This window comes from Aedes aegypti, chromosome 1 (genome assembly GCF_002204515.2).
Source record: "Aedes aegypti strain LVP_AGWG chromosome 1, AaegL5.0 Primary Assembly, whole genome shotgun sequence".
Classification (NCBI taxonomy): Eukaryota; Metazoa; Arthropoda; class Insecta; order Diptera; family Culicidae; genus Aedes; species Aedes aegypti.
This window is the reverse complement of record NC_035107.1, coordinates 151,332,659-151,360,127: the sequence shown is the minus strand read 5'-3', so window position 1 is coordinate 151,360,127 and position 27,469 is coordinate 151,332,659. Positions and strand designations below refer to the sequence as shown.

Below are 27,469 nucleotides of genomic sequence, written 5' to 3'. Positions count from 1 at the left end.
TTTACTTGGATTTTCCCCAGTCCAAGTTATCATTATGAAAAAGAGAACCCAATCTGGCATTGTTCGGAAAGGGCTTTCTCAAGAATATTATTTAGTTCACTTTAACAAAAAAGAACTAAATAATATTAAAGCTTTAGAAAAAGCAAAACTTATGTTCGATGTCCGTGTGACATGGGAACATTTCCAGAAACCTGGAGGAAAATACCAGAACCCCACTCAGTGCCGTCGGTGCCAAAAGTGGGGTCATGGTACAAAAAAATGTCGCATGGATGCTAAATGCATGATTTGCGGAGGATCTTCTCACGCTAAGGACGTCTGTCCTGTGAAAGAAGATACCAGAAAGTTTGAATGCGCCAATTGCAAGGGCCCTCATAAAGCTAACTTTTGGGAATGCCCTTCACGCAAGAGAGTCGTTGGAGCTCGTGCCAGGCAGATGAAGGATAATATCCGTTACAATAACGGTCGTTTCCGGAATTTGCCTGGTAGAGTATCGAACAATGCTCATTTTTCAGTTAACGATCGCTTGATTAGGAATCATACCCACCAGGAAGATCATAATCATGCTTATTCACAAACAAATTTTAATCCGTCGGGTAGCCGTTCGAATCTTTCAATTTCGAATGTATTTACCCACGGAAAATCCTTTGCTGATATCGTAGCAGGTAATTTGAACTCCTCCCCTGTTCGTACTATGAGTACCCATTCTACTTGTTTCAAATCAAATGGAGAAAACCCTACCGCCACAGGAAATTCCTAGTCCGCTTCTTCGTCTACCGAAAATTCCAATGGGAAATCATCAGATGTACCCACTTCAAGTGATATGTCTGCCTCTGATTTTAATTTTCTAACTGAATTGAATCTAATGATTGATGCACTGTTCAAAGCCACCACTATGACTGAAGCAGTCCAAGTAGGTGTAAAATTTACAAATCAAATTGTTATTGGATTACGTTTTTCTAATGGATCCAAATAATAATTTAAATATTTTAAATTGGAATGCTCGTTCTCTGAATGGTAAAGAGGACGAGCTGTTTAATTTTCTTACAGCTAATAACGTTCATATAGCAGTTATTACCGAAACTTATTTAAAACCTGGATCCAAACTAAAAAAAGATCCTAACTTTTTTGTTTATCGTAATGATCGACTTGATTGGGGCATGTGGAGGAGTTGCAATCATCATTCATAGGCGTATAAAACATCAACTGTTTTCGTCATTTGAAACTAAAGTTTTTGAAACTTTAGGTGTTTCTGTTGAAACACAGCTTGGTAAATATACTTTCATAGCTGCCTATTTGCCTTTTCAATGCTCTGGACAGCAAGTTAATTTGCTCCAAACTGACTTGCGAAAATTGACTCGCAATAAGTCAAAAATTTTTGTCATTGGTGACTTTAATGCCAAACATCCGTCATGGAATAGTTCTCAAAGTAATTCCAACGGCAGAATTTTATTTGATGAGTGCTCTTCAGGATATTTCTCAATTCAATACCCTGATAGCCCTACATGTTTTTCCTCTTCTAGAAATCCATCTACAATTGACTTGGTCTTAACCGACTCTAGTCATCTTTGTAGCCAATTAGTTACTCATGCTGGTTCTGATTCTGATCATGTCCCTGTTACATTTCAAATATCCCATGAAGCGATTCTCAATACTATCAGCTCCACTTTTAATTATTTACGAGCCGACTGGAATATATATGAAACGTATGTTGACTCTAATCTTGATGTTAACATTTCTTTAGAAACTAAACTTGATATTGACAATGCTCTTGAAACTTTAACAAATTCCATTGTTGAAGCCAGAAGCATTGCAATTCCAAAATGTGAAGTAAAATTTGAATCCGTGATTATAGACGATGATCTTAAACTCTTGATCCGTCTTAAAAACGTGAGGAGAAGGCAATTTCAACGCACTCGTGATCCTGCTATGAAAATTATATGGCAGGATTTGCAGAAAGAAATCAAGAAACGTTTTGCAGATTTAAGAAACAAAAATTTTGAAAATAAAATTTCTCAATTGGACCCTGGCTCTAAGCCCTTTTGGAAATTATCTAAAATCTTGAAAAAACCTCAAAAGCCAATACCGGCATTGAAAGAGGAAAACAAATTATTACTAACTAATTGCGAAAAAGCTCAAAAACTTGCTATGCAGTTTGAAAGTGCGCACAATTTTAATTTAGGACTTACTATTCCAATTGAAAATCAAGTTACTCAGGAGTTCGAAAATATTCTCAATCAAGAGAACGTTTTCGAAAATGCCTGGGAGACTGATTTGGAAGAAGTGAGAACTATTATTAAAAAATTCAAAAATATGAAAGCTCCTGGCGATGATGGAATTTTCTACATCCTCATCAAGAAACTTCCAGAAAGTAGCTTATCATTTTTAGTTGATGTATTCAACAAATGTTTTCAATTAGCATATTTTCCTGACAAATGGAAAAATGCTAAGGTTATTCCAATTTTAAAACCAGACAACAATCCAGCAGAAGCTTCAAGCTATCGTCTAATCAGTTTGCTTTCCTCCATCAGTAAACTTTTTGAAAAGGTCATTTTGAACAGAATGATGGCCCACATCAACGAAAATTCAATTTTTGCCAATGAACAGTTCGGATTCCGCCATGGATATTCGACCACTCATCAACTTTTACGTGTAACAAATTTGATCCGTTCCAACAAAACTGAAGGCTACTCTACTGGTCTTGCTCTTCTAGACATAGAAAAAGCATTCGACAGTGATTGGCATGAAGGTTTGATCGTAAAATTGAAAAACTTGAATTTTCCAACATACATTGTTAGAATAATTCAAAGTTACCTGTCAAATCGTACACTTCAGGTTAATTATCAGAACTCCAGATCTGAAAGACTTCCTGTAAGAGCTGGTGTTCCTCAAGGTAGCATTTTGGGATCAATATTATACAATATTTTCACATCTGACTTACCTGAGTTACCTCAGGGATGTCAAAAATCTTTGTTTGCGGATGACACAGGCCTCTCCGCCAAAGGACGAAGCCTGCGTGTCATCTGTAGTCGATTGCAAAAAAGTTTGGATATTTTTTCTTCATACTTGCAAAAATGGAAGATTTCTCCTAATGCTTCCAAAACTCAACTAATAATATTCCCACATAAACCAAAAGCTCTTTATTTGAAACCTTCAAGTAGACATGTTGTCACGCTGAGAGGGGCTCCAATAAATTGGTCTGATGAAGTTAAGTATCTAGGGCTCATTCTAGATAAGAATTTAACTTTCAAAAATCACATTGAGGGCATTCAAGCCAAATGTAACAAATATGTAAAATGTCTCTATCCACTTATTAATAGAAAATCAAAACTTTGTCTTAAGAACAAGCTTTTGATATTCAAACAAATTTTCAGGCCAGCCATGTTGTATGCTGTACCAATGTGGACTAGCTGTTGTAATACCAGGAAGAAAGCTCTGCAGGGAATTCAAAATAAAATTTTGAAAATGATTCTGAGGCTTCCTCCCTGGTATAGTACCAATGAGTTACATAGAATATCCAATGTTGAAACATTGGAACAAATGTCAAATAAAATAATCAATAATTTCAGGCACAAATCGTTACAATCTTCTATTGCCACGATTATTGAGTTACATGTTTAGGTTAAGTTAGGTTAAGTATACTGAAAACGATTTTTTTTTTCTCTTATAAGCAGGTGAAATTAACTCACCTGTAAAAAATCTGAACTGCTACGGCAAATGAAATGTAATATGTTGTTAACAAAATGTTAATAAAATCTTAGATTTGTTTTACCAAATTAGGATGATAGTGTTGTCTAATAACACAGAACACCTAGATATAAGAAATAATGAATGTAACGTTTGGAATGATATTAATAAAGAAAAAATAAAAAAAAGAACTATGTTGTTACTGTGAGATACAATAATCAGCTACAACTTTGCCGAAGACCGTTTTTAAATCGGACGTCCCGGTAATTAGTTATTGATTTTTCAATGAGTTGTAAAACTTTGGGTATAATTCTCGCGTTTAGTATCATAAGGGCGTAACTGCAGTGATCGATTTCTCTTCATCGATTTTCTTTTTAGTTAATTACTTGGCGGGACAATTATTTTCGACTGCTATTTTTGACTCGTTAGATAGTACTCATAGATAGCAGCAATGTTGCCTGTTCAGAAGTTAAATGAGCAATGCTGAAGAATTTGCGACTGGATATAAATCAATAACTAATTACTGAGGCGTCCGATTTGAAAACGGTCTTCGGCAAAGTTGTAGCTGATGAATGTTTCTCACAGTATCTATGTAGTTCCAATCCTCAAGAGCACATGGGCAAATATTATGACCGATTGAATGAATTGGTTGCTTTTCTCATAGTATTTCCCATATAAACTTTGAAGGGTTTGTGCAGTCTCAGTTTTCATCCAAATGAGCTCAGATTTTGAGAGGACACTCAGAATTTGGTCTAGAATTGAATGAGCAGTGTGGAGCAAAAACGATTTTTCAAACCAGTCTAATGCTTAGAGACCTTGGGTACTCCAACGATTCACCTCTATTTATTTCCTCAGAGAATACCCCGAGTTTTTTTTTTTCAAAGACTGGAATTCCTCCAGAAATATTTTATCACTAATCCTTCAACCGAATTCTACAGTTATTACTATTATTTTTACAATGGAACAACCACCTGATACAATCAAGGAGGACTTAGGCCTTCCTTGAAATATGTCTAAAATTATCTTTGGACAAATTCCTGGGTAATTTCTAAAGTTATTCTTGTCCAAATCCAGAATACATTCTTGAGATTTTCGAAACAAAATGCTTAAAGAAATTCTTTACAAAAACTCTTGGAGGTATTGCACAGGAAATAGTAACTTAATCTTCGGTATTATCTCTGAATCTTTGGAAAAATATAGTAATGAAGAATAACAAAAAAAAAAAAAATATCTGGCATTAGTCTCTTTTCTTTTGGTTCATTCTAGGTATCATTTTGTTTTTCGGTTTCCTCTTTGATTCATCGGTCTCTTGTTGGTTCCTGTCTGGTTTATTTTTGGTCCATTTTTCACAGCTAGAGTGCTCTTAAGTTTCCATATTCGTGGCACTTAAACGCTACTAGGTCTGCAATGTGATCGATAGACTAATTTTCAAAATAAATAATTAAATAATTAAGTCCTATTACTTGATCTGCAGATAAATAAATTGCATTCGAACCTAGTATAAAAACTTCGTTGAGAAAGCTTTTGTTGTAGTTGGAAAAGTCATGTTAAAAAATCGTTAAGGATGGCACTCCACTTGTTTATCCTTATCGTTTTATAATCTTTCTTGATCTTCTTGTTTCTCGTAAAGTCAACAAAATCCTATTCTGAATGTTTGAATACTTTGTTCTAGTAATTTTACATATTGGAGTTTATTTCCAAAAATGTCGTCCATTATTTCGGATTTATAAAAAAAATCTTTCAAATCATATGATGCGTTTGCGAGAAGAAGTGCATTGATTCTAATTATTCGTGAAAATTTAACTATAAATATTTTTGTCGAGATTTGCGGGGGCCCCTAAAATGTGGGGGCCCGGGGGCCATGCTCTGGTGTAGGCTATCAAAACGCCAATCATGTGGTTTGGGATTGCCCCGAATACGGTGTTGCCAGATCCAATTTATGTGTATCGCTTAGGGCCCAAGGGAAATCAGAAAAGGAAGACATTAGAGATGTGTTGGGTAGACTTGATCTGGAATATATGAAGCTTGTGTATGTTTTTATCAAGCAAGCTGAAATTATTGTTTAATTTCTTGTCGTTCCACTTGTCCACATTGTGTCCCCTTTGAAAATTGTTTTTCTTCGGCATCGTTACAGGTTGTTTAGTCCACTCATCGTTAGACCAGCAGCAAATACGCCTCAACTTCATGATGCTGCTGACTGACAACACCAATCCCTATTACCCTATCCCTTTCTATATATTATTAACCCTAGCCTTGTAATTATCGGGTAACTCAATCGGGAGCACCACAGAGACTCCCTGATTCAAAACCTCAGGGTCGGCACGCTCACCAATAAAACTCGCGGTCAGGAAGTTCTCGCACTTCTCTGACGTAAATCGGTGCAGAGCTCTACCTCGTCGACGATGTCTTCTGGGGTGGCTTGGGGTATGGGCCTTGTAGATCCACTGCGTGTCCTGGTCCTGCTGGTATGGTAACGGATCGGCCTTCGGCGAGTTCGTTGCCGGAATGTTGCCCAGATGGACACCGGGACACCGCAGGAACGGTCTACAAACGGTATTTTAAACCGGCGGGGTTCTGCAGTGCACTTCGCCTTCACTTCTTTCATGTATTAAACTCTCTTTCTTCTCTCTAACCTTTTCAATCCTTCACTTTTAACTTTTTAGTATAGCCTTTAAGGACATATCTCCATGAGTACCAAAATGGCCTCTAATATGGCACCTTACTCCCCCCTTCACTTTCCGCTCCCTCCTCCCACGCTTCTCACAGTGTTTTGGAGAGCGATCACAAAAAATGATTATTTGAAATTACCAACCTTATTGTAGAGGGGTGGTTTCTTAACTGAAAGCATTCCATAATGTGTTTTTTCACAAATTACCAGTTTTTGAATGTAAACACGTAGTTATTGCTGTGATTTGTGTTGTAAAATATCACTCACTACCGAATCACTTCTTCTTCGCGCACCTTGTTGTTGTTTGTTGGCTTTTCGGTGCCCGTTCTAAAACTCACTTTTCATAGTTTTTATACTCATCGTAGCTATTCAAAAATATGATGCGATAGTTGAAACACCTAAACTTTCCTCGCGCCGTGCTCCTCGAAGCAATCAATCACTGAAATTCATCGATTTGTGCAAAACCGGAACGCGAATTCACTGAGCCAACAAGGTTTATGAATGGGAGGCGCAGCTCTTGTTGTTTGGAAGTGATGTCAGTTTTTATGTTTGGAATTAAAATTTTTTCGATATTCATACCCTTGATTCGACCTCGCAATCTACAATTTCAAAACACTCAAAAGGTGTATTTACACAATGTCACAAGTGTTGTAAAACATTTTCATGCGTGAGAGAAACAATGTACGACGCAATTAAACAGCAAAAATGAATATGAGATATTATACAGTACACTTGACTGTAGAATTCAAATGCATACTGATGGCAACTTTCTCCGTCCGTGAGAAGCGAGAGAAGAGAGGAGAAAACTGCCAAAAAAAGTAAACAACACATGCATGGTGTGAAAAATCCTTATAATTTTGGTTAAAAAACATGTTTTCACTACCAACTGTAATAAATTATTATTTTGAGCTTTTTTGAAGCTTGTTGATGAATTCATATCGACAATAATACCTTTGTATGAAACGTGTGCAAGTGTAACATGTGCATCATACATGTTATCCAAATCCTTTCAGTTCGTCCCAAAAAGGTCTGTATCATTTGAATTCATTTCTAAGAAATGTTTGCTTCCATGCCATCAAACCCTTATGCAATTAAATGCATTACCATGGTCGATGACTCCCAACAGTGCACAATAATTCTGACAAGACACAAACGTGTCATACTCATATTTCACGCAACGACAAGCGAGCTTGGTGCGCCGGTGTCGAGCGAGCTTGCTGCTAAGTGCCTTCTCCGCATTCTTTCAGTCTCTCTCTCTTCCTCAAATTTAATATCGATCACTGATTGGTGAGCAAGTAAATGACAAAAATATATAACTGATTCCCACTACCTCCTTAAGCTAAGCAGGGTAACAAAAGAGAGTGAATAAATATTCGTTGACAGTACGTAGTAGAGTGATGTTCTATTTTAATACCTTCGACGTCCCTCTGCTCTTATGAAAAACTTACATTGGTGAAATGGGAAGCAAGTTACAAATGAAAAGGAAGTTACACAAGTAATACTGTCTACATAATTCTGTGGGTGGAGGTATACATGGAACATGATGATTTTTTGTTTGGCCGACGCACATAACATTGTGCTCCACCTTGTTGGGTGGCTCGGGAGGGTGCTTTAGCGGGTGGCTTAAGTGGGTGGCAACATTATGTTTACGTGCTTAATGAACTTTCACCTTAACTGCTGACTGTTTCAGTCGACGAACTCTGGGCAAGTGAAAGAATTAAGGAGTCGTCGACTGTCTTGCGGTCCCTGACCTCGTTGCTCGGTCATTGCCCTCTTCATGAACTCAACGACCTCATTGCGCCACCCCTCAAGGCTACCCAGAAGATGGTAACCAAGCCCTCTGGTGGTGGGTTTTATCACTGCGGTGGGTAGGTGACTGCGTAGAGTAGTCTAGGGTGGCGGAGTATAACTAAGGCTGCTCGGGAGTTTGAACGGTGGAAACATAACGAAGTACAAGTTTTCCTGTCATTTCACAATTTAAATTCCACGAAACGCTAAACACGCATTTCCCGGTGACTCTCACGGCATAAAATAACCAACACTTAAACTCTCCCCCAGCTCGGGTGAAAAATATTTACAAAGTAAATATTTTTTGTCTACAAATCGCATTAGCATTCACTGATTACACGTACCTCTTAACCTGCACAACACGAAAAATCATTACCGGACCGTATTAACCAGGGGGGGTATACGCAACGAGGTTCGCCTACCGTTCATGTTTTGTGGGTGTATTCGTTTGGCTCACAACGCTGCTAGGTATCCCGCTGTTTAAGTGTTGAAATGCATCAGCATTTGCTGTCTGGCATGGCCCGCGTTTCGACCTGTGCTGTTTGGGTCAGCCCGAGTGAGAGATGATACTGTTTGGGACGGCCCGTCCGAGAGATGATTGTTAGGCGAGCTTTGTTTGTAGTTGGCAGCCGTACACCCACCCTGGTGGTAAATGACTGGACAATGCGTACCATTGGTACTTCGCGTACCTGCAGGTATAAAATAGACCCCATTTGTGGTCCTTAGCCTCTTGTCCAGTAACTCCTATCCCTACCTCCCCGTGGTGCCGCCTGGGATACGAGTAACCGTAGGGAAGATCGGGTAACCAACCCTGGTGGAACCTTGGTCGTATGCTGACAGGGAAGGGGGGCTCCTCTCTTCTGAGAGTGTAGCTTATCAGAGCGTCTGTTCTCCATGTTAGGGGCGGCTCAAAACAGCGTCTGTTCTCCATGTTAGGAGCGGCTGATCATCGTCCTAGTGCCAGCGTGGGACTCTAAACAGTGCTGTGCACGATGATCCTCCGGCGAGACAGGGGGTTGGTGCAGGCCTTACAAGCCAGCCGTAAAAACCATCAGTACAGGAAGCATACAATGTAAATTCGGACCGGAACAATCGGCATAGACCCAGGCATCGAAAACGGACTAACGATTGGAAACTCGGATCATGGAACTGTAAGTCTCTCAATTTCTTGGGAAGTACCCGCATTCTTTCCGAATTATTGAGGGTCCGCAAGTTCGACATCGTAGCGCTGCAGGAGGTTTGCTGGAAAGGGTCGACGGTACATACGTATAGGGATGGTTATACCATCTACCAGAGCTGCGGCAATACACATGAGCTGGGCACAGCTTTTATCGTGATGGGTGAAATGCAGAGGCGCGTGATTGGGTGGTGGCCAATCGACAACAGAATGTGCAAATTGAGGATCAAAGGCCGTTTCTTCAATATCAGCATAATCAACGTGCACAGCCCTCACCTAGCAAGTGACGATGACGATAAGGACGCTTTCTACGCGCAGCTGGAACGTGAATACGACGGCTGCCCAAGCCATGATGTCAAAATCGTTATCGGAGATCTCAACGCTCAGGTTGGCCGGGAGGAGGAATTTAGACCGATTATAGGGAAGTTCAGCGCTCACCAGCTTACGAACGAAAACGGCCTTAGACTGATTGATTTCGCCGCCTCCAAAAACATGGCCATACGTAGTACCTACTTCCAGCACAGCCTCCCGTATCGGTACACCTGGAGATCACCCCAACAGACTGAATCACAAATCGACCACGTTTTGATTGATGGAAGGCACTTCTCGGACATTATCGACGTCAGAACCTATCGCGGCGCAAACATCGATTCGGACCACTACCTTGTGACGGTTAAAGTGCGCCAACGACTCTCCGTTGTGAACAACATTCGGTACCGACGCCCGCCCCGGTACAATCTGGAGCGACTCAAGCAACCCGAAGTCGCAACTGAATACGCACAAAGCCTTGAGGCAGCGTTGCCGGAAGAGGGAGAGCTCACCGAAGCCCCTCTTGAGGACTGCTGGAGTAGTCTCAAAGCAGCCATAAACAACGCAGCGGAAGGTGCCATTGGGTTCGTGGAAGCAAATCGACGGAACGGTTGGTTCGACGAGGAGTGTCAGACGGTTTTGGACGAGAAGAATGCAGCGCGGGCGATGATGCTGCAGCAAGGCACCCGTCAAAACGTGGAACGATACAAACAGAAGCGAAGACAGCAAACCCATCTATTCCGGGATAAAAAGCGCCGCCTGGAAGAGTTGGAGTGCGAAGAGATGGAGCAGTTGTATCGTTCTCAAGAAACACGTAAGTTCTACAAGAAACTAAATGCATCCCGCAAAGGCTTTGTGCCGCGAGCCGAAATGTGCCGGGATAAGGATGGAGGTATCTTGACGGACGAACGTGAGGTGATTGAAAGGTGGAAGCAGCACTACGATGAACACCTAAACGGCGCAGAGGAGGAAGATCTAGACAGCAGGAGGAATGGCTTCATCAGTACGGCGGATGAGGGAGACGTGCCAACTCCCACAATAGGTGAAGTTAAGGATGCTATCAAACAGCTCAAGAACAACAAAGCAGCTGGAAAGGATGGTATTGGAGCGGAACTTATTAAAATGGGCCCGGACAGGTTGGCCACTTGTCTGCACCGATTGATAGCCAGGATCTGGGATACAGAACAGCTACCGGAGGAGTGGAAGGAGGGAATAATATACCCAATATACAAAAAGGGTGACAAGTTAGAATGTGAGAACTATCGAGCGATCACCATTCTTAATGCAGCCTATAAAGTGCTTTCCCAGATCATCTTCCGCCGTCTATCGCCACTGGCAAGCAGATTTGTTGGAAGTTATCAAGCCGGATTTGTGGACGGGCGATCGACGACAGACCAAATCTTTATGTTGCGGCAGATCCTCCAAAAGTGTCGCGAATATCAAGTCCCTACGCACCACCTATTCATCGATTTCAAAGCGGCCTATGATACCATCGACCGCGAAGAGCTATGGAAGATTATGGACGAGAACGGTTTTCCCGGGAAACTGACTAGACTGATCAAAGCAACGATGGATAGTGTACAGTGCTGTGTGAAGATATCGGGTGCTTTATCGGACCCGTTTGAAACACGCAAAGGACTTCGACAAGGCGATGGTCTTTCCTGCCTCCTGTTCAATATTGCGCTAGAAGGTGTTATGAAACGGGCGGGCTTCAACATGCGGGGCACGATCTTCAATAAATCCAGCCAGTTCATTTGTTTCGCTGACGACGTGGACATTGTCGGAAGAACGTTCCAGGTGGTTGCTGAACAGTATACCAGGCTGAAACGTGAAGCAGATCGGGTTGGATTGAAGGTAAATACGTCGAAGACGAAATATCTGCTGGCTGGAGGAACCGAGCGCGATAGAGCTCGCATAGGCAGACGCGTGACGATCGACGGGGATGAGTTCGAGGTGGTGGACGAATTCGTCTACCTCGGATCATTGATAACGTCGGATAACAACTGCAGCAGAGAAATTCGAAGACGTATCATCGCCGGAAGTCGTGCTTACTATGGACTCCACAAGACCTTGCGGTCTGGTAAACTTCACTTTCGTACTAAGTGTACCATGTACAAGACGCTAATAAGACCGGTAGTCCTCTACGGGCATGAGACGTGGACAATGCTCGAAGAGGACCTGCAAGCACTAGGAGTTTTTGAACGACGTGTGCTTCGGACGATCTTCGGCGGAGTATGTGAGAATGGCGTATGGAGGAGAAGAATGAACCACGAGCTTGCGCAACTCTACGGTGAACCCAGTATCACGAAAGTCGCCAAAGCTGGAAGGGTACGATGGGCGGGACACGTTGTGAGAATGCCGGACAACAATCCCGCAAAAATGGTGTTCACCTCAAATCCGGCCGGTACAAGACGAAGGGGAGCGCAACGAGCTAGGTGGTTCGACCAAGTGGAGCAGGATCTTGGAAGTGTGGGGCGATCGAGGAATTGGAGGTTAGCAGCCATGGACCGAGTTAGTTGGCGTAACATTGTGACGCAGGTCATGTCTTAAAGGACGTAGAGCCAGCAAAAGTAAGTAAGTAACACCCACCCTGGTATTAACTCCCTTGACTGAAACCTGCAAAACACATCACCCTTGACCAACCCTTGACCAACCCAAGATCAATTCAAAATGGCGTCCAGGGTTCTTGTTTTGATTATTTTGGAAGGACAAAACATATGTTTTTATGGGTAGGAGACATCAATGATACCTCGCTGATGCGTAAAACATTAAATAAAATGAAAAGCGTCATCAAATACGACGATTCAATGCGATATGTTTAATTGCCAGAATCTAGCACTAGCAGCACATGAGCCGTACACTCAAAAATCAGGAGCAAAGTTAGGGCAAACCGACCAGAAAGTGGGTACCAAAACGATGTGAGGAAGAGCCGAAATGTGTGCAGAATGACATGCGTGTCAGTCCCCTGCCCTTGACGTACTAGGTTTGAAATAAACCAACTAGAAATAAAAATTGTGTGAATATGGCAATGTTTTCTCACGAGTATCGGGGTCATAACCCGCATAGAAAATCATAGCTTGCCTTATGTTCAAAACAGTATATCTCTTTTAACTGTTAATGTCAATGTATCACGAACAGTTGCTTTAATGTCGAACAATGCGAAACCTATAACTTTTAACAATAAAACACTTTTTGAGTAATCCATACCAAACAGTGACAAAATATTTTAGTGTTCAAATATAGTTGAACAATACGAAAATATTTTTTTTTAGAAATGGTTGTAATGTAGCCTTATATTCTGTCAAATGGTACATTTTAAAATTTTCTAAACACACAAACACATGAGTATTTCACTATACAATACTTTAATGCAACAGTTCTGCAAACAGTTACACGGGTTGGTATTTGTGAGCATCGAATTTTGTGAAATATTTGTGAGTGTCGAAAATGATGAAAATTTTGTGAGCATGTACAAAATATTCATCATTTTCGACACTTTCAAATAATTACACCCTGCTGTGTACATATGTGTAGTTTTTACAGAGCGTTTATTATAATTCAGATATTTGAACTAAAACAGATGACTTAAGAATAAATTTTTAATTATTTCACTTTAATCAATTAAGTTGTTGAAAAATTTGAAGTCATTATTTATTTTTCGGTGTGCTATGCAAAAGTTCTACAGCCTCTCTCTGTGTTAATTTTTTTAAGTGTGCAAGTTTTCGCTCAAATGTGGGTTGTTTATTGTGCATCCCGATAAAATTCAGAAAGAGAACTTCGCTCAATTTCCTCTTCTTTATCAACGAACTTAAGGTAACACACGATAGACTCATCGTGGCATCCATGAACAATCTATGTTCAAACTATCGTTGAAATGAAAATATTTCTATTTTATATCATATCGGTCATTCGGTGATCTATCGGATCATATGCTTGCTAGCAACAGGCATGTTGATACACTTTCAGTTCATCTCTGTCTGGTAGAACCGATATCACACCCCGAAAACTGCAAAATTGATAATCATTTATGGATAGCAAACAGTTGCACCTTAAGCACCGCCAACACATTTTCAATCGGAAGGATTTTGGCGCGCTCGAACTGACAAATCCTCCGTTGTAGTGAAACTTCCTCCGCACTATGGGCGACCAGGTGGCCAATAATCGAAAAAATGTCTTGTTCTGATAGGTTTTTCTTGTACATCATTCCATAGTAAACACTTCTATTAAGTTATTCCTGGAATATCAGGGCAAGATCTTTTATACTTTAATTGTTACAGTATGTCAAAGTTAGAGTTTTTAAGAAAAATTAAGAAAGCAGAGCAAACACAAGGTACACACTGAATACAATATACCATATATATAGGTACTGCATAATCGTAATGTTTTATACAGATCTTTATACACTGTCCAAAAGCTTATTGAAAAAGCTATCTTAGAAAAATAAAATGAAATAAAAATTCGTACTTTAGGTCGGAAAAATGCGGGGAGTGCACTGAAAAAAATGATTCTACCCCATTACCCCGAATCCCATTACCCCGAATGACATTAACCCGAACGCCATTACCCCGAATTCCAAAACCCCGAACGACCTATCACCCCGAATGACATTACCCCGAATTCCTATATCGTGTTGAAATGTCATCAAAACCATCATGTGAAGATAATTGTAAATTCGGGGAAATAGCATTCGGGGTGATGGAATTCGGGGTAATGGTACATTCGGGGTAATGGAATTCGGGGTGGTGGCATTCGGGGAAATGGCATTCGGGGTAATGGGGTAGAATCGAAAAAAATATATTTGATTTTACATCGAAACTTTACACATCCCATCCTTTTTTGTCCCAAGTTGTCCCAGACTAAAATTTATTTCCAAGGGTACTTTGAGATGTAAACTAAAGGATCGTGAAGAATTTAGCTGCACAAATTTGCACTTTTTTAATTTAGAGCTTTTTGAATTTTTCCAATATTTTTAACCATTTTCTATTAAAAACAGCTAAAAACTAATTCAGAGAATAAATGAATATCGCTAAATCGTTAATATCATCATTTCTATGTAAGTTCTATCATTTATAATGGTTTGCACAACGTTAATCGCATAAATGACTTATATGCATCATTAGTAACAAAACTTATTATTTCGCTATAGGCCCTTTTTAAAAGTTAGTCTCGAAAAATTGTTTTTGAAAATAAAATATCAATTTTGTATCACAAAACTCATAAATAAGACATGAGATGGAAAAAATATTTTTGGCCGCCAGTCGGTATGAAAACCGCCCATAGTGCTCCGTCGACGTGATGTTGGACTGTTTTCAAAAACAGTCGAGGTAAAAGCCGAGCCGGCAGAGCAATGACAGTTAGTTCATTCAAAACTTCGCTTCGGAAGTCCAACCGGCGAACTCCAGATTGGTGCTGCGAAGTCAATACTTTCTGATACCGAGTGAAAAAAAAACTGTTGCGGAAAAAAATGCAAGGAGTCAATATCCAGAGAAGCCGGTATCCAGAAAAGCCCGTATCCAGATTGCAGGAAATCGTTCGACCTCCAGCGGCTTTAGGAGAGTTCACAATGTAAGTCACTCTGGCTCAAAACAACCAATAGCGGTTTCCACATCAGACGGTCAAGGATGGTCGTCATCCATCGGTAAGTGTTTGCGCAACTTTTCTGAATAAAAAGGAATAACGTAAATAACGTGGCAAACATTTGTTTCTTTCGTTTCTTTCAGGACGAGAAGACTTATCCACCTCTAAATAGCTTCATCCCAAGATACTGACGATGGTAGCTGCTAAATGCTGCTAAGGCTCATTACCGTTCACAAGAAGGAAACCGACAAATTGTGCCTAGAGCGAAGGAAAAGGATGTCTGGACTAAGAGGTTCGTTTTATGTTTTATAATGTGCTAAAACTAAATGTAGTGAATGTTGAAAATACATACAAAATATTATTATTGAAATAATGAACGCATTTTTATTTCTCTTTTATTGCATGAAAGTATCTGAACAGAATAGTATGTGGTTGAGAAACAATAACGGACCTTAAACCAATTATTCCTCATACATTATTTAATTCAATCAAATCTTATAGGTTAACTATTTTATTACTGTTTGGTTTACAGTAAATTTAAAAATAAATGGATAATATATCGGCCGTTTGACAAATTGTACACGAAAAAAATTGTTCGGGGAAATCGGCGTTTTTAAATGGTTACATAACCTAACCGCCTATTCCCCACATTGTTATTTTCCCATTTACTATTTACCAAATTGTAAAAACCGTTCATGGTAGGATTGATTTATTGTTATTTTGGATGTTATACGAAATGACTTAGAAATGGTTTTGAATGGTTTTGTACAGTATAGGAAACAGTAGCAATGTGGTTCTTATTTATGCGGGAAGGTATCATCGTCGACATATTGCCAAGGGACCTTCCTTAGCCGAGTGGTTAGAGTCCGCGGCTACAAAGCAAAGCCATGCTGAAGGCGTCTGGGTTCGAATCCCGGTCGGTCCAGGATCTTTTCGTAAAGGAAATTTCCTTGACTTCTCTGGGCATAGAGTATCATCGTACCTGCCACACGAGATACGAATGCGAAAATGGCAACTTTGGCAAAGAAAGCTCTCAGTTAATAACTGTGGAAGTGCTCATAAGAACACTAAGCTGAGAAGCAGGCTCTGTTCCAGTGGGGACGTAAATGCCAAGAAGAAGAAGATATTGCCAACTCCACGCAATTTTATAACATTTTGTTACTACTGACCATCTAGACTCAGGTCTCCTGCGATCAAACACACTGGGTTTTATACCAGGTGACCTCTATATATCTAAGCCACCCGACTAGAGGCTTGTTACAAAAATATAATAAAATTTTATCAGAATATGATATGCATATCATATTATGATATAAATTTGTTAGGCTCCGTTATCCACAGAACATATTAAAACAAAAATATAACATAGTGTGTTTTATTTCCCTTCAAGATATTTTTTTGTTCATTTTTAACAACTCTAAAACAAAATTAAATAGATACTTATGCGTTTCAATAATATTTAATATTTCGTATATCGAACGATATTATAATTTTGATGCTTTGTATCAAACATTATAACTTGGTTTGATATGTTTTTGATATAATTAAAACACATTTTGTTATGTTTATGTTACTATTCATACACTTTTCGTTATAATTTTAGTTATTTTAACAACATCCTGCATCAAGTTTATAACAACCTATGTTCGAAAAAACTATATAACATAATAACATGTGCTGATAGAATTTTGTTATGTACCCTTAGTCGGGCATTCATTCACCGATTGTTTGGAAAACATATTTAAAATGGGGTATATTTTTACTATCTACAAAACATTGGGTTCCTCATCTAAAGATTCCATCGATCGTGAGAGCGCATCTGGAACGATGTTCTCTTTACCCTTTCGATGACGAATCTCCATGTCGTACTGCTGTAGTTCGATGCTCCAACGACTCAGCCGAGATGATGAGCGCCACTAAGCCTTCATTATGAATGTTCTGGTGCGGTAACGGATAGGCGTCCCTTTTGGTTAGCTCGTTTAGTTTTCTTGCATCCAAGCAGAGTCTAACTTCTTCGGAATCTCTTTTCTTGCCTGGAACTACTGGTAGAGCCCAATCTGAATTGGACTCTTCCACTATCCCGTCTCTAATCATATTATCTAGAGCTGTATCAATTTTTCTTTGGATTTCGGGACTCCATGGGTAGGGATTCTTCCAGACTGGATCGGCTGCTTTAAATTCATCTTTCATCTCTATTGTATGCTCTGTCAAGCTAGTTTTTTCCGAAATTCCCTGGCTCTGCTACTAAAAACTCCTTCTAACTGTTCTTTTTGCTGTTCTGTCAGATCATCCTCTATTTCTGCCTCATTTCTAACTCCATCGTCAAGGATTTCGATAGAATGATTTTGTATTGGAGCAATTCTCGCTGAAACCAGGCCGCCATCGGCACCCATCGTTAGAATTCCAATTTTATGTCACTGATCGCTAGATTTCGATAAAACTTAAGGGTGGTCCTTTTTGTTTTCTCAAATTGGTGGACCCCTCGTACGCCAGCTAGCTAAACAGTTTGCAAAAAAGCCCATTTTTTGATAAATCTTGGGTATTTCTTCACGTGATATGTCTCATATTTCCCTTGGAACACATACCAAACTTAATGGCATCGTATAGAGAAAGGATATAGCTTTCATTTGAAGTTAAAAAAAATCCGGCGGCCATTTTGAATTTGACCGCCATCTTGAATTTTGTTAGAAAAATCGTTTTTTCACCATTAGCGCACCGCTCGTTTTGAATTCTGAGATCACCATCAGAAAGCTGAGGAAAAATTGCGTAAGATAGGCTACAGAAACTAGGTGTGCAATGGTATTTACCCTATGAAATGAACGATTTTCTAAAACATGTTCCACGATTTTGACGTATATGGCGAGTGCAATCAATGCAAACATCATTTTTTGTACAACAAAGATACAAGTTTTCAATAGTTGGTGTATTTTTCGAGTCAGATGAAGAATAGGAGTATTATTTTGAGTGATAAAATCTGGCGGCCATCTTGGATTTTGACGCCATCTTGATTTTGACTAGTAGAATGAATTTTTCACCTTGATAGCACTCAGCATGTCGAATTTAGAGGTTACCAATAAAAACAAGGTTACGTATACTCTTCTTCTTATTATTCTTCATTTTCCTGACGTTACGTCCCTAGTGGAACCGAGCCTGATACTCAGCTTTATTAGTTATAAATACAGGGTATTAAATAGGAATTTTCTTTTATAATACGATTTTTAATAACAGAATATTTCTTCGACATATCTTTGAATTCAGTTATTATGAATAAATAAATTTAATGAATAAAAACCGTCCAAAAACATTGATTGAAATAAAAAAATTTTTTTTACCATATGCTTTTTTGTCATCGAATGAAGTTTATAAATTGTGCGTTGGGACATTAGTAAGTTTTGTGGTAATATCTGTAGTTTTAACGTAAAACATTTCCAAAAGTGCATTAATTTAGAATGGAAATCTTAAATTTTTAAGCAAAAAAAATCCTTAATTTTCTGAATCATAAAGTATTGTTTTTACTAACACCCAACATGCATGTGAAAAATAGCGAAATTGAAAGGTGAGAAGCAGGCTTTGTTCTAATGTGGACGTAATGCCGAAACTCAGGTGAATCATTTTGAGTTTGGAAAATCTGGTGGCCATCTTGGATTTCGACGCCATCTCAGTTTTTAGCAGTAGAATGATTTTTTACCATCTCAGCGCTCTTCATGTTTAATTAATTAAAGATCTCCGTTAAAAAACAAACAGATTCTTTATTTCTTATCTTATTTTAGCTGTTCAACAGATTGTTCATTTCTATCAATGGTTTTAGACCAAATAAATGAAAGAATTAATGCTATTTTTCAACTCGCAGATATGCAGAACAATCATTCAGGTGGCAAATATGCGTTAAAAAATTCTACTTGTTAATTTATTTTTGAAGCTTAGGGGCTGGCTCTATTCCAGTAGGGACGTAACGTCAGGAAAAAGAAGAACAAGAAGAATAGTAAGTGTAACGGTGGCATTAAAATTCAACATGTTGAGTGTTATCAAGGTGAAAACTCATTCTACTACTTAAAAACAAGATGGCGTCAAAATCCAAGATGGCCGCCAGATTTTTTCACTCAAAATAATACTCCTATTCTTCATCTGACTCGAAAAATACACTAACTTTTGAAAACTTGTATCTTTGTTGTACAAAAAATGATGTTTGCATTGATTGCACTCGCCATATACGTCAAAATCGTGGAACATGTTTTAGAAAATCGTTCATTTCATAGGGTAAATACCATTGCACACCTAGTTTCTGTAGCCTATCTTACGCAATTTTTCCTCAGCTTTCTGATGGTGATCTCAGAATTCAAAACGAGCGGTGCGCTAATGGTGAAAAAACGATTTTTTTAACAAAATTCAAGATGGCGGCCAAATTCAAAATGGCCGCCGGATTTTTTTTAACTTCAAATGAAAGCTATATCCTTTCTCTATACGATGCCATTAAGTTTGGTATGTGTTCCAAGGGAAATATGAGACATATCACGTGAAGAAATACCCAAGATTTATCAAAAAATGGGCTTTTTTGCAAACTGTTTAGCTAGCTGGCGTACGAGGGGTCCAGCAATTTGAGAAAACAAAAAGGACCACCCTTAAGTTTTATCGAAAGCTAGCGATCAGAGACATAAAATTGGAATTCTAACGATGGGTGCCGATGGCGGCCTGGTTTCAGCGAGAATTGCTCATTGTGGGTTTTATGCCAAACTTTTGTCAGAAATCGTTTCCTAGTACCCATCTACGGTTAAGCTTCGGAGCGACGATCACAGTTAAAATTTTTGTTATTCCGTTAAACGTTATTGGAATGTCTGTCATCCGTATCGTTACCTGCTGCTGTCTTTAAAGTGACAGTAGAAGGTACGAGTTATAAGTTAATTTTTTTAATTTCTTGGCTCCGATGCCTAAAACTGTCCGTGCAGCACCACTGTTCAAAAGACCAATAAGTTCAATCTTAAAAATTCCATTAAACTGATTTTCGTAAAGGGTCTAGCGTCCCCACTAAGCTTGACGAGCAAACTGGCAATCTCTTCCTGCTTATTGGTTTGACCATTGACTCTCGAGTAACCTAATTCTTGGAGAAAGACTGTTGGATCTTTAGACACTATAGTCTGAGGACTTCCTGAGTTACCAAGACTGCTCTGCCTCATTGAGCAGTCTTTTTGAGGTTTTTCGACTGACAGAATGGGTAAAACTGTGTGGAGAAGCCTAACAATCCACATTTCTCACAGAAATCATGTTTTTCTTCAGGACAGTCTCGGAAACTGTGTCCTTCTTCGTGGCAATTCAAGTATACACCACGCTTAACAGGAATGTACGCCTTAACAATCCTTTGTAGAGCGCTAGTCTCACTAGTAGAAGGTTACGGTTCGAGTTGTCTCTTATTTTCCGTTTGATTATTTCCCTGACTTGTTTTAAAATTTGGCTTCTGTTGAAAATTTTGCTGATTATTTACTTCTTCTTTCCTATGTTTTATGGGTTCATATTGATTATTGGGCTTTTTGTAATTCGGATTGAAATTTCGTCCCTGATATCCTCCTTTAAATCCCTGTTGAAATTTATTTTCTGGTTCATTTCTTGGCCGGTACTGTGACTTTTGACTAATCTCTTCTATTTCAGGTTTAGCTCTCTCAAACCTACTCTCTTTTCTAGCGTAAACTTGCCAATTGATTGAGTCAAACTTTTTGCCAAACTCCCTCACTCTAGGAATGGAATTTACGTTAGCGGCCAACATCGCTGTTCTACAATCCACCCGCGTATTCCGAAATAGGACATCAAACTTCCTCGCATCCCACTGTCGAGACATGCTTCGAAACATTCGAACCATATCGAGATAATAGTCCTGGAATTTCTCCCTTGGACCTTGTCTACGCGCATTCGCTAGCCGTTCGTATTGGTAGTCAATGTCTACAGGTAAAAACTCACTCTTAAGCTCGCTTACCAATTTTTTCCATGTTTGCAATTCGTTCTTTCCATTAACCTCCATAAACCACGATCTAGCCTTACGTGTAAAAAGGTGGTGTGCAGATACAAACAGTCCTGCCTCCATAAAACCTTCCGACATTGCATTAAATTCGACTTCTTTGAGAAACTCATTCAAACTTCTTCCGTTATCCATACCATCGTATCTAACCGACCATTTATGTAATGGTAACCTACTGTTTTTCGGCCTTTACGCTGTTACTGCTTGACTAACTTCCTGATTAACGTGCTGGGCAATCTGCGGTACTCTACTTCTATCAACAACACTCTCAATTGATCCGTACTTTGTTTTTACCCATTGATAAAAATCTTACTCTTCATTAACGTTATCACGCGCATCAGTCTCACTTTGAATCGATCTTCTTTCTAATGATTGTCATGTCTACCTATCTCAAGTTATATTAATTATTCTACCTTTTGACTTGGTACCTTTTATCTGTTTGTACCTGCGATATTACTGAGCTATAAGTACTGGCTGCAGTTGACGAAGAGGAGAGACTTCCCGGACTGTGGACTGATTAACTTATTATTTTATTTTTTATTTGCAGGATATAAAAGTGGCGACGAGGATCATGGAAACGTGTGTTGAAGATAATCGATTTTCTTTGGGGTGGCGAAATGCCAATTGTATCTGTTTTTGAAAGTGTGGTGAAATTGCCGATTTGAGTTGAACCAAATTGTTCTTCAGAGCTGACGAAATTGTCGTTTATTGTGAACATGGTTGTTCTTTTGTGAAGCGATTGCTGTATTGAGATGAACGAATTTGTTCTTTAGTATTGACGAATTTGTCAAATGTAATGTTGAGCAGTAAAATCCAATGATTTGAATGTTTTGTTGTAGTCATGGAATTAGCAAATTTGCGTATTTAAGATAAGATCGTGGAATTCTTTGGATATATTTTCGGTTGTTCGTTGTTGCAACTTGTAAGTGGCTTTTAAAGAGTTATTAGAAAGTTTCTAAAGGGGAAAGGACTGTCATGTCTACCTATCTCAAGTTATATTAATTATTCTACCTTTTGACTTGGTACCTTTTATCTGTTTGTACCTACGATATTACTGAGCTATAAGTACTGGCTGCAGTTGACGAAGAGGAGAGACTTCCCGGACTGTGGACTGATTAACTTATTATTTTATTTTTTATTTGCAGGATATAAAAATGATGTGCTAATATTCCGCTTTATTTGCTCCGGTTCATGTGGCATTGTTACTATAGAAGTTTCCAAAACGTGAAACCGCTTGATCAGTTGATTCACTACCTCTTTCAATTTAGCGTTTTCTTCCGAAAGCTTTGTAACTTTTTCCCTATCATTCATATCCACACCTCCTACTGCATCCTCCAATTCGACGTCATCATCTATCTCATTAACCTGCTCTTCACCATTCTCATTCTCATTATTCTCATTCTCATTTGGCTCCCCGGTCACGATCTGTTCATTCAATGGGTTATCTAATTCTTGTCCGCCTATTTCTTCGCGCATCTTCCTTAAGGTGAAGGTTCATTGAGCACGTAAACATAATGTTGCCACCCTCTCGAGCCACCCAACAAGGCGGAGCACAATGTTATGTGCGTCGGCCAAAAATGAATCATCATGTTTCATGTATACTTCCACCAACAAAATTATGTAGGTAGTGTTACTTGCACACGTTTCATACAAAGGTATTATTGTCGATATGAATTCATCAACAACTTCATGAAAACTCAAAATCACAATTTATTTCATTTGGTAGTGAAAACATGTTTTTTGACCAAAATTATAAGCATTTTTCACACCATGCGTGTGTTGTTTACTATTTTTGGCAGTTTTCTCCTCTCTTCTCTCGCTTCTCACGGACGGAGAAAGTTGCCATCAGTATGCATTTGAATTCTACAGTCAATTGTACTGTATAATATCTTATATTCATTTTTGCTGTTAAATTGCGTAGTACATTGTTTTTCTCACGCATAAAAATGTTTTGCAACACTTGTGACATTGTACACCTTTTGAGTATTATGAAATTGTAAAATACGTCTACAGTCTGTGCCTATGAAAAATGTCTGATTTTTTATTTTCAAAAAAAATATATCTCAAAAACAACAAAACATACATCGCTGAAAATTTGACAGTAAACGTAAAATTTTCTGAACTTTCAAAAAATGAGAACAGCAATAGCCCCTTTGGTCCCGAGGCCTTCAATACACGAGAAAACGGAAATTATTGTGTTTTTTCATGTAAAAACAAAATTTTTGTGAAATTTTATATTTTTCCTGAAAAGTCAAAATCTTTAGCCTTCGTTTTGTGTAAAAAGATTGAAAATCGGTCGAACGGTTCAAAAGTTATAATTCTTTTAAAAATAAATTTTTTGCCAAATCGCGATTTTTCTGGTCACTCTATTTCGGAAATGGTCACCCTAATCAAAAACTCCAAAAATACGTGTATCCTTATTTCGAATAAGGAACAAAATAGCTAATTTTCACGGAATTCGGTGACCTACTAGATCGGTTTTTCATGGGATGGCTGTATATACACATTTGTTCTATATATGGAGACTTCAGACGTCAAAGTCAGTTTGACATCTCTCTTGACATTCAAGTGCTTTTTAGTTGGATTTTTTTTCCAACCAGCGAACATCCAACCATCGAGTCATTCTATGTAGCGGACCCCCAACTAGCGAATCCCCATTGTACACTTTATTTTGAGTTGTTAAATAATTTTTTTGTTAAATTATTTTGAATTTTTGGTCATGAAATAAAATAAAAAAATATATAAACTCAACTTGAAAATGAAATAAATAAATCTAGTGTAAGAAACCCTATCCTTTCCTACACCTTTTTCTTGGTGTCAGATTCCCTTTACAACCCTATTATAATTTGAATTAAAAAAACATATCCAATAGTCCATTTTTCGAGACGTTTTTGAATAGCTGATCGCTTATTTTATGAATGAAACTTTGACAGAAGGCGGTGTCGTAACGGGTGAAAGTAACAGCAATATCATCAGTGTTGTCGTTTTGTAAAATGGACTATATCCACCTGACACCAAAGACCATGTGCACCAACCATTAGGGCGGTTCACAATTTAAAAATGTTTGAGAATCCAATCTCCCATATATTCCTTACCATCCTTACCATAAAAAAGTGTTATGTGAAATTTTCAGCTTTCTACGTGGCGATTTAAAGGTGGCCCAAAGGCATTGTAGGTTTATATGGAAATTACTATGGAAAAAGTTTGAGAAATGTTCCAAACACGCTAGTATTGTTATGTAAGTACAAACTTATTATGCCATAGTAAAAACTCATTCTTCAAATTTCTCCATAGCAATTTCAATATAAACTTACATTGTCTTTGGACCACCTTTAAATCATCACCTAGGAAGCTGAAAATTTCACAGAACACTATTTTTATGGTAAAAATCCCTAAATTAGAATATTATATATTTTTTATGACCACATTCTTCCTTTTCCCCTATCTTGATTGATTGTTCGACTTAGCTTAGCTTAGCTTAGACTGACTACACATATCAATGGTTGCTATTCCGTGATTGACCGAAGTCAGTGAAAATGCACAAAGAATCAACTAGAAGTTCGGCTGGGATTGGCCATAATCTTCTTCAATGTGCATAATTCAGTGCCTCTATTTATACATGGTCAATAACGGCGCCGGCCACGTCCTTGCAGTCTTGTGGGATTGGGGGAAGGAATGTTAGTGTGTAACCTTTGCTATTTGGAGACCGTGTTTGCCTCTGCATCTCCACAAAGGTTACTGGGAGGGAAGTTTGTTAATGGGAAGGATCGTTGGGTCACAGGATTCACTTTGATAAGCGATTAGACCATGATAAATAATTAATTGTGAGATATAAACATGCTTATATGTAAATATAATATTTTCATTTGATATGAACAATATCTATGTAGAGAAAAATTATGCCGACACTTGAGGTGACGAACCTTTCAAAGTTTGTTGAATAAAGTGAACCTTTCGGAAGTCTACACTTGAAGTGTCGAACCATTCAAAGTTTTATTTTTAATTACAAAAATAAAGGTAAAAAGAAGAAGGTGTATTGAATAAAAAAATATTTAGACAAAAATAATTTATGAATCAGAGTTTATGTCGACACTCACAGTGACGAACCATTCATATTTTTTTGAAACATCATATATACATCTCACCGTTGTAACGATTAACGGTACAGTCATACATATTTTATAGATTAGGAACTGTAGCATGAACGAAGCTCACCAATTAATCCGTCATCATTGAGCAGCAACAATCCTCTTTCAGCTTCAGTCGTTTGCTCGGCTATATATTGTGCTCTGCAAGATAATTCCACGTAATGCGATTATCATAAAATGTCGATATACCGTCGCAGTTGAAAATGAAAATCACCAAATGTTTCAGATTAGCAAATTTGAAACATTTGCGTCCTTGAAAAACGAAAAAATCCAAGCCTACTCGAATGTGCGTTGCGTTTGAATTGCGCGCATATCTTCTGCGCGTTACCGCCGCCGCTGGATGTGGATTTAAAATGAGCGCCGCAATAAAAGCACTCAGAGAAAATAGGCGCGCGACCCGTGAGGGAAACAACTGACGACTACTCGGGCTTCTTGAAGCACTGCCCAGGAGCAAGCGTCAATGTCGGAAGATCATAAAGAACTAATCGAAAGCGGCACTTTTTCACTTTACTCGATCGACGCGCGACATGTTTGATCCTGCCCTCATCGCCGGCCCCCGCAGGAGCAAGCGTCAAGGTCGGAAGATCAAACACAACTGAGCGATCGCGGTTTTTTATTCACTTTCACTCGACCGACGCGCTACATGTTTGATCCTGCCCTCATCGCCGGCCCCCGCAGGAGCAAGCGTCAAGGTCGGAAGATCAAACACAACTCTATCTTGATTGATTGTTCGACTGGTGCAAAAAGCATGGGAAGTGAGTCCGCTTAAAATTCAATTTCTTCCGGATAGACCCTGAGGAGCAAGTGGCCAAATCATTAGAATAACCCATTTAAACTTTAGAATTAACTCGTCAATAACTATCAGCCCGAACCAATCGGCTACGCAGTAAATCTTTGTTTGTTTGCGAAAAAGAAGAAATGAACCAGTCAACCGAATGACACAATACGTTCATTTAATGACTGGCCCATGCGCTGCTTCTACTACCACGATTGAGGGAATATCGCGTCTCAAGTTGAAAGCCGGATCCATCGACACGCGAAAACCGATTTTTCTCTAAATCTATAGGGTAAGTGTACCAGTTATGGACATAGTGGATCCCTATTTTGCCATACGTTATTACTTTAATGTCTTCAAATTTTGAAAATTATTGTGTGTTGTATTAGTTAGATTTAAGATATAACTTGATGTTAAAGCATTCAAAAAGATTTAAATTGTGGAAGTTATCAAAACTTTACATATGGCCAAATAGGGAACCACTATGGCCATAACTGGTACACTTTTCCTACATCGAACCTAACGTCGGGCATACTGCGCTGGACAGATCTGGTGTGCTACACAGCGCACGTTGCCTGGCGTAGCTCCGAAGTATGTATTTGGAGAAAATTTGTTTTCGCGTGCCGAAAATTCCAATTTTCAACTGTTTGAATAATATAAAAAAAAAAAAAGATAAATTATTGTTGGCTCTCGCTGATTCTCTGCTGATTGTAAGCTGTGATCGTTACGTTTCGTATCCCCTACCGAGCAGGAGCACTGCCTCTCGGTGGTGGGCAATAAATCAACGTGAGAGTAATAGTTTGCGTAGCTTCGTTATTCGTCTGCCCCTCTGGGACCAATAAAATAACACAACGTAGGGCCTGGTCAACCCTGGACGAAACATTGGTTGTAAGTTGTAGTTGTAACCGTTCCATACAGTATCCCCCACCGAGCAGGAGCACTGCCTCTCGGTGGTGGGCAATAAATCAGCGTAATAGTAGAAATCGTTCGACCAATGTTTCGTCCAGGGTTGACCAGGCCCTACGTTGTGTTTCTTTATGGTCCCGGAGGGGCAGACGAATAACGAACTAACGACTGTACTATTCTCTCGCCGATCAACAACACTGTTTGTGGATGCTTTTTAACCCGTTCGATGACCCTGGATGGATTTTGCTTTTTGTATAATTCTGAGCAGAAAAACAGAGTGTGTTGCCCTCAGTGTTTAGTTCAAACGCGATTCCTCTCTTTCTTCGAGTATCCATCGGTCCATCGGTCCTTTTTTATCGGTAGTTTTTTTTTTGGCCGAGGATATCGATATTTATGCTTTTAATATTCTTGTTTATGATTAGAACAAGGTATA

The 27,469-nt window shown here is 38.9% G+C and overlaps 1 protein-coding gene and 1 long non-coding RNA gene across 4 annotated transcripts in view; one reads left to right on the top strand and one right to left on the bottom strand.

The window, feature by feature from the left end:
* Positions 1 to 27,469, bottom strand: part of LOC23687751 (gamma-glutamyltranspeptidase 1) — a 698,533-nt gene that overhangs the window by 301,695 nt on the left and 369,369 nt on the right. The window lies entirely within an intron of this gene.
* Positions 15,007 to 15,580, top strand: LOC110678327. Its single transcript, XR_002501502.1, has 2 exons — positions 15,007 to 15,264; positions 15,347 to 15,580. It is a non-coding gene; the product is annotated as an uncharacterized LOC110678327 (long non-coding RNA).